Below are 7218 nucleotides of genomic sequence, written 5' to 3' on the forward strand. Positions count from 1 at the left end.
GTTCCGTTCGTTTTCTCCGCTGGACACAGAAGTCGCCTTTGCTCAAGATGCCACTTTATTAATCACTGACACAAAGACTGATACCGTCACTGCAGTAGAGCCTTCCGCGGTTGCAGTCGCAGGACTATAAGTAGGCCTTGAGTGCGAGAGAGAGCCGGAAGAGAAAAGAGTGGCTCTGGATGTGCGGAGAGCAGGAGGGTGAAATTCATAGTTTTCCTCTTTCACGCAGGTCATGATGTATCCATTGCTTCATTTGTAAATCACAAGGTGCCGGAACGCTTAGTACATATGACAGCGCAGGTACGACGAGCACAGGTCCCGGAAGGCACATACAGCACACACATGCCACTTACAATGCAGTGGGACTCTTGAAGGCCTAATTATAGTTCCGACTGCAACCGCGGAAGGCCACGCAGCTGCATCGACGGACTCGTTTTGGTTTATACTTCTCTAACGTGCTGCGCGTGTTGCAACGCAATTCACCGCCAGAACCCTAGGCGGAGTAACGTTTTTTTCAAAGACAAAACACACAAAGAAGAGACGTCTTCTTCTTCGTCGACTGTTTATTTACATCGCCACTCCGGCTCCTCATAGCCTATTTCTGGCGGACAAATCGGCCAGTCAGTGACGGGTTATGCAAGTGGTCATACTTTCGGATCTCTTCTGCCAAGTGCTCTTCTATTTGGTCCATATTCGTTCTTCTAAATCTTCCGTGATTTCCGCGTATTGTGGGGCATGAAACCGGAAACTAGACTCCGGACGGGATGTAGTAAGCAGACCAATCACAAGCCTTGCGGGCTGCGTGAGGCTCGCGTCGCTTTGTCGTGTAGTTAGAAAAATTGGCGGACCAAATAGAAGAGCACTTGGCAGAAGAGATCCGAAAGTATGACCACTTGCATAACCCATGTCACTCACATGCATGCTGCATTCACTGGACAGGCACACAGTAGGAAACCAGAACATCATAACATTGTCCCACACAGAAGCTAACAGGAGTGCTACAATATAAAAGTCGCGGGCCGCACTAACATTAAACTTTCATATTAAGGTGGGGGCCACAAAATATCGTCCCGAGGGCCGCAATTGGCCCGCGGGCCGCGAGTTTGAGACCCCTGAGCTAAGAGGAAGAGGATCAGGGACAACACACTGAGACAGGATTCAAGTTAAAAATAGTTTTTCAAGGATAAACAAGGTAAAACATTTTGTGTTTGTCAATAAATGAGGACAGTTTGTATTACTTCATAATATTTTATTATATTCATCTTTATTTCTTTTTATTTAAGTTTAGTATCTATCTTTGTTCATATAGGATTTGATCAGAGCAGTCTCCCACATGGGTTGCCTGTGACCATGCAATCATAAAACAAAATGTAAAGATCAAACATCTGGTCAATAAAAACTACAAAAGAAATTGATAAATTGGTTAAATGATCAAAAGGTATAAAACCAGTACTAAATAATGATTGCGAAAATAATCCTTTGATCGATGCACGTGTGAGCTGAGATGCTGCTCTGACAGTTTGCACAACCTCTTCATCCTGAGCCGATGAGCTGGATGAGTTACCTGGAGCTCATCCTGTCAAACTAGTCTGATAAACGAAGCCTCTCGCTCCCAATGGCCCACCCAAGCAAAACTAATTGTTGAGTAGATATTTAGCATGTGTGAGAAGCACACACACACAACCAACAGTTAAAAGTAGAGCAGCTCTTTCAGGATACATTGCAAAGACAATGACATGCTGATGGTTTGAACTTGGAGCTTGGTAATGTTTGGATTTGATATGTTTTTTTTGTTGTTGTCATTTTTGGGTTGGTTTTATAATTTCCCGCTGATTAGTTTTTTCTTTTAATTCAGAGTTACCTACCATGTGTCGTTTAATCCATTTACTTCCTGTCTGCTTGTTTTCCCACTTTATGTGATTCACCCAAATCATCCTTGCCTCCTTGTTTGTTTAGTCTCTGTGCTCCCTGATCTTCCGTGTCAGTTCATCTATTCAGTTTAGCACTATTCAATCTAGTTTGGTTCAGTCCAGTCCTGCTTGTTTCCTGCTTGTTTCTTGCTTGTTTCCTGCTTGTTTCCAGAATTTTGAATGTGTTCATGCTGAGTTGGAAGTTTAGTTTTCTTCTTGTCTATCAACCTGTCAAAGACTGTAAGCCTGTTCTTGCTAAATATCTTTGTTGCCCACACCTACAATTTGGATCCATTGAGGATACAAATAATAATCTGTATCCAGTGAATTTGAAGGGGGACTGTTGGGCTACGGCCGAGGTGCTGCATGTCCTCTGTAAATGTGCAAATTGTAATTGCAGATGAATACTATATATGTCAAGCACTATGTAATCTTGAATTTGAGAGGTGCTATACAAATAAATGATTACCATCTAATAGATAAATTCAAATATTTAACTCTTATGTTGGCCCGAGAGGAAAGGTCAGGGGATCGTCACAGTTTTAACAAAGCATGAACTGGACAGCATGAATGTGTTTATATAATTTCATGGCAATCCATCCAGTACTTGTTGAGATGTTTCCGTTTGGACTGATGGAGTCATGGCTCTTCATGTTATCATTAATAGTGGTGGTGGATCCGGAATTATTGCACTTCTGTCCCCTGTTTATCGGGAGTTAATTTTTCCTTACTCTCGTTGAGGGTTAAGGGCAGAGGATGTTAAACCTTAAGCCCTATTAGACAAATTGTGGTTTGTGAATATGGCCTATTTAAAAAGACTTCTATTGATTTATTGAATCTTAAGTCTGTCTGTGTATCTGTGTTGGATTTTTCCTTTAGGTGGTATCATATTGAACTGCACGCTGTTATGTAATTATACAGTCTCGAAGTCATCCATCGTCATGTCAAATGTTTTGCTGCGCGTTATAAAGATGTCTCTGTAAGACCGGAAACCGGGGAACATTCCCATCAAATGAATCTCACAAATGCAGCCAGTCTTTGCTCCAGGACATATTATTTAAGGCCCCTTAACCACCAATGATGTTTAATACCTCACGCATCTTTATTCATGGATTTGGTGAATTTGGGTGATGAAGAGGTCCCCTCTTACTCAGTGTGCACATGATCACTTCATACAAATTACAGAGCTATGAGGCCACGACAGCAGTTGACCACAGCCCCTCATCTGACTGTGCTGTGAAATCGCTCGTTCTCAGAACGTTTTAGGCTTTTAAAGGGAAGACTTCTCCTTCTGCATTACCACAGACTGAAATGGCATTTTCCTCACATGTTTTCCTTCCTATACGCTGATGTTAGCATTAATAAAGCGGAAGTATAAACCATGCAGGCTTTAAGCTTCGTTGAGCTTCCCCCTCATTGTCATGTGTTTTCAATGTGATTCATATTGTATGTGTCATTGCTTAAAAAGAAATGATGATCATCCTCAACACTTTGTTGTCATACAGTTAGTGCACACATCAGTCAGGAACACTACCACCAGAGTTTGAGCAGCACTTTACAAACTTACCCATGGATTTCAAGTCAAATGGATTTTTTCTTAGGATACATACTCATCATGAAAGATACATTTAAAATGTACATTCCCAAAAAGGAAAGATGAGAGAGAACTCAATGAATCTGGATTTGTGCAGCAGGACATCAGTTTTCCTCTTGCCACTCTATCGGTCTGTGGACTATTACAGTGACTATATTCTTGGTGTGGTTTAAAAGACAAAGAAATGTAGCTGTCAGACACAAACTACTCTCTAATTATTGAGGTTGGACATTGTTGACAAAACAGAATTTGTAATACCACTGGTAAAATGTCAATAATCAGGAGGGGTGATGCAAACCCTGCTGTTTAAATATACACCTTTCATAGCCTCATCATGACATTTACACAATATAAGCTGTATATCGAGTCTTTTATGTTGCTTGTTGTAAAATAAATGCATTACTATGATTTTAACTGTGACATATTCATTTTTACAATATGATCACACTTTATTTTTTTCATCTAAATAAGCTTTACCTTGTGTCTTTAGTCCTAAAATATGGAGATATCGAGTCTATGGTAGAGATACCTCAAAACATTTTTTAACTGTAATTACTTTATTATGACATCACTAAATGGGGTGGAATACGGATTGGATCAATACAAACTTTAGATTGTCTGGAGAAATGTGTTTTTCATGTTTGGTACATTTTCATCCATTGGTAGACACATGTGCACTAGCACATGTACAAGCACACCAACACGTACAAGCACACCAACACGCACAAGCACACGCACAAGCACACGCCCACGCCCACCCTGCAAATCTTCTCTAAACATCAATGCAACACAGTCTTGAAATTCTCATGCAGATTTATGCTACAGGTTTTACAGCAGTTAATTCAGAACAACAGAGTTTGGGGAATATTTGGGAACATTACTTTATAGGTTCAAAATCTTATTGATCCTAATGTGAGCCCATATACAGACACAACTACTCTTTTAAAGTGAGGAAACAATTGGCCTTTTCATGGCTTATTATCAGTTGGACACAGCTTCAAAATCTGGCTGAGATCTTCCATTTAAACAAGAAACAGAAAACCAGAATTTTGTTTGTGGCATTTGTTAAAGGCAAGATCAAACAGCTTATCTGTGATTGGTAATCGGCTGGCATTTCAATTCTCCCACATGAAAGGAACACTGGTGACGCGCATCACCAACACTTTCCACCTTCCTGATGCAAGTCACTGTTTAAATGTTTTCCTAGCAACCCTAGTTTTTGAAGTTTTCCTCATCCACTATCAACGTCAGTGGAACTGTAGAAGTGTGAAAAAGAATAACGGGCATAATGAGAAGCATGGATGGAAAACTGAACAAGTGAGATTGTGTATATAATTAAAGGTTCAGTGTGTAATATTTTGGTGAAAGAGATCTATTGGCGGAAATTAAGTATTTAATAATCCTTGTGAGTTTTTCACCCGTGGGATTCATCTAAATCGTGTGAAGTGTTGTTTTCTTTAGCATATAACAGGCCCTTTGTATTTAAATACCTATATTTATATTAGGAGCAGGGCCTCCCTAAGGAGGCTGCCAGGTTTTTCACAGTAGCCCAGACTAGTCAAACTAAACACCTTTGAGTTTTTATGACAACTGAAAGCTACCACAGGTTCTCTTTCATGAGTTTCAGCTGCAACATGCAACTTACTAAATGTGTCTAAATTTTACACACTTAACCATTAAATTCTACTTCGAGGTAGCCATAATTGGGATCTCAACACTGAAGTTCATTGTCTACACCACTGGTTCCCAATCTGGGATACATGACCACCCACCACTGGTCTTTTCTGAAATGTGAACTGACATCTCTTCTGCAGGAGCTGCCGTGCTCGTTCCAGGGAATAATGGTACACATGGGAATAAATGGTAACATTCACATTCAACAACTATTTTAAAGAACATTTTGATGTGTTATATTCTACTTAACTCTGGAAAGTCTTTCATCAGTGGCTCAACCCCTGTACTCGGCCATGGTTTAGATCAGTTGAATTTAGTTCTCAGCCTCCACACCTTGCTCCAGACTATTTCAACCACACATGGTCCAGTCAACTCACCTTTGCTCTCTCAGAGTTAATGTGTGTTTTGAACTGCTATCAGCCTTGTCATTAGATTTACAATAGATCAGCGCCATATAATAGGCGATGCAAGAATTATTGAGATATCATGTTCACAGGAATTGGACGGAGAGATGTGCAGACAACCTAAAATCATAATGCCTCCAGCCACCGACTGTCGCTGGCGTGGAGGCATAATAAAAAATGTTGAGACAAGCACACGCAAAGCGATGACAAACTGCAATAGTGTTATGTTTCCACTAGGTGGCAAAATCTACCTATTTTTTTAGGGGTATTTGTAACTGTTAAAGCTATTGAAACCTGCAAAGTAAAATCCGGTAAAATCCCACAGTGATAATCTGACAAAATCTAAATATTGAATATTACTGTAATAGATTCATTAAATTCTTTTGGGAAAATACATCTCAGTCATCGTCTGTGTCAAACGAAATCCGATGAACTTTTGCCCTCAAGCATATGAGGCAGTTGCAGATATGGCCACAGACGAATGTGATATGGATATGTCCGAAAAGTTCTGTGATCTTTTTCTTGGAAACATCAGTTTATTCTACTTGAAATTGCAAATTTCTATTACTTGCTTCGACCATACAGAACTAAGTTGAGGAGATGCAAACCATCCATAAGTTGGCTCAGGGATATACTTTGAGAAAACTTACTTCACTGTTAAAAAAAAGAAGACATTGTTATCAAATGAAGACATCACCAAAGTTTTTGAGTCTGTCAGGGGATCTGATCTGATAGGTCATACAGGGCCAATGAGGACGGCATACTAACGTGACCAGTCTTTCAAAAGAAACTATTTGGAGCCTAAGAGAATGTTTTAGGTAGAGATGAGAACAAAAGTTTTTTATCAAGACAAAAGGCATGGTTCACTTACTCCACTCTCAATCAATGCACTAAACAGCTCAAATACTTCGCCTCTGATGCTTTGATAAAGCCAAGTGAGGCCAGCCCTCATTATAGGTGACAGAGTGAGGGATACATGAGATGATGTATGGCAGCTGAAAGATATTGTGCACATGATTAGTGCAAAAAAAAAAAATCTCAGTGACTCAAGTTGCAAACCTTGATGTTCTTATTCGAGAATATCCACAAAAGCTTTGCTCCCAGAAATGAACCGGAAACCAAAGCTACTTCCCCATTACCCAGCACTGACTCTGAAATGTGGCCCCTTGATCAGACTGTGGACAATGCGCTCTGAAAAGTAAGCAAAGTTATTTCAAGAGATGTGCAAGGAATTTGAAGAATTTCAAGAACCTCTGCTTTACTGTCTGTGAAAGGCACCAGATGGCTTATCTAACAGCAGGATCATTGGGTCACTGCAAGTTAAAGGTGGTTCTCCATTTACCCAGTGCTGTACATTCAAGCCATTCAAGACGCAGTCACACCATTTGGCTCCATGAGACCAGCACAAAGATCGCAGCTAAAATTCTGTACATGGGGACATCATACAATAAAAAGTACAATTCCTTGTCACAGGGAACATAGACTCTGTAGAGTTTGGTGAACTACTGCATACTTTGATAACAAATGACACTGTCAAAGCACGTAGCAGAATTCCTTCCCTGTTACCATCTTCACCCAGTTCGAAAAGACAATGAAAAGATGCAGTGTCTGAACATCAATGACTTGATTGATTTCT

Source organism: Pleuronectes platessa, chromosome 19, assembly GCF_947347685.1.
Source record: "Pleuronectes platessa chromosome 19, fPlePla1.1, whole genome shotgun sequence".
In the NCBI taxonomy this organism is placed as follows: domain Eukaryota; kingdom Metazoa; phylum Chordata; class Actinopteri; order Pleuronectiformes; family Pleuronectidae; genus Pleuronectes; species Pleuronectes platessa.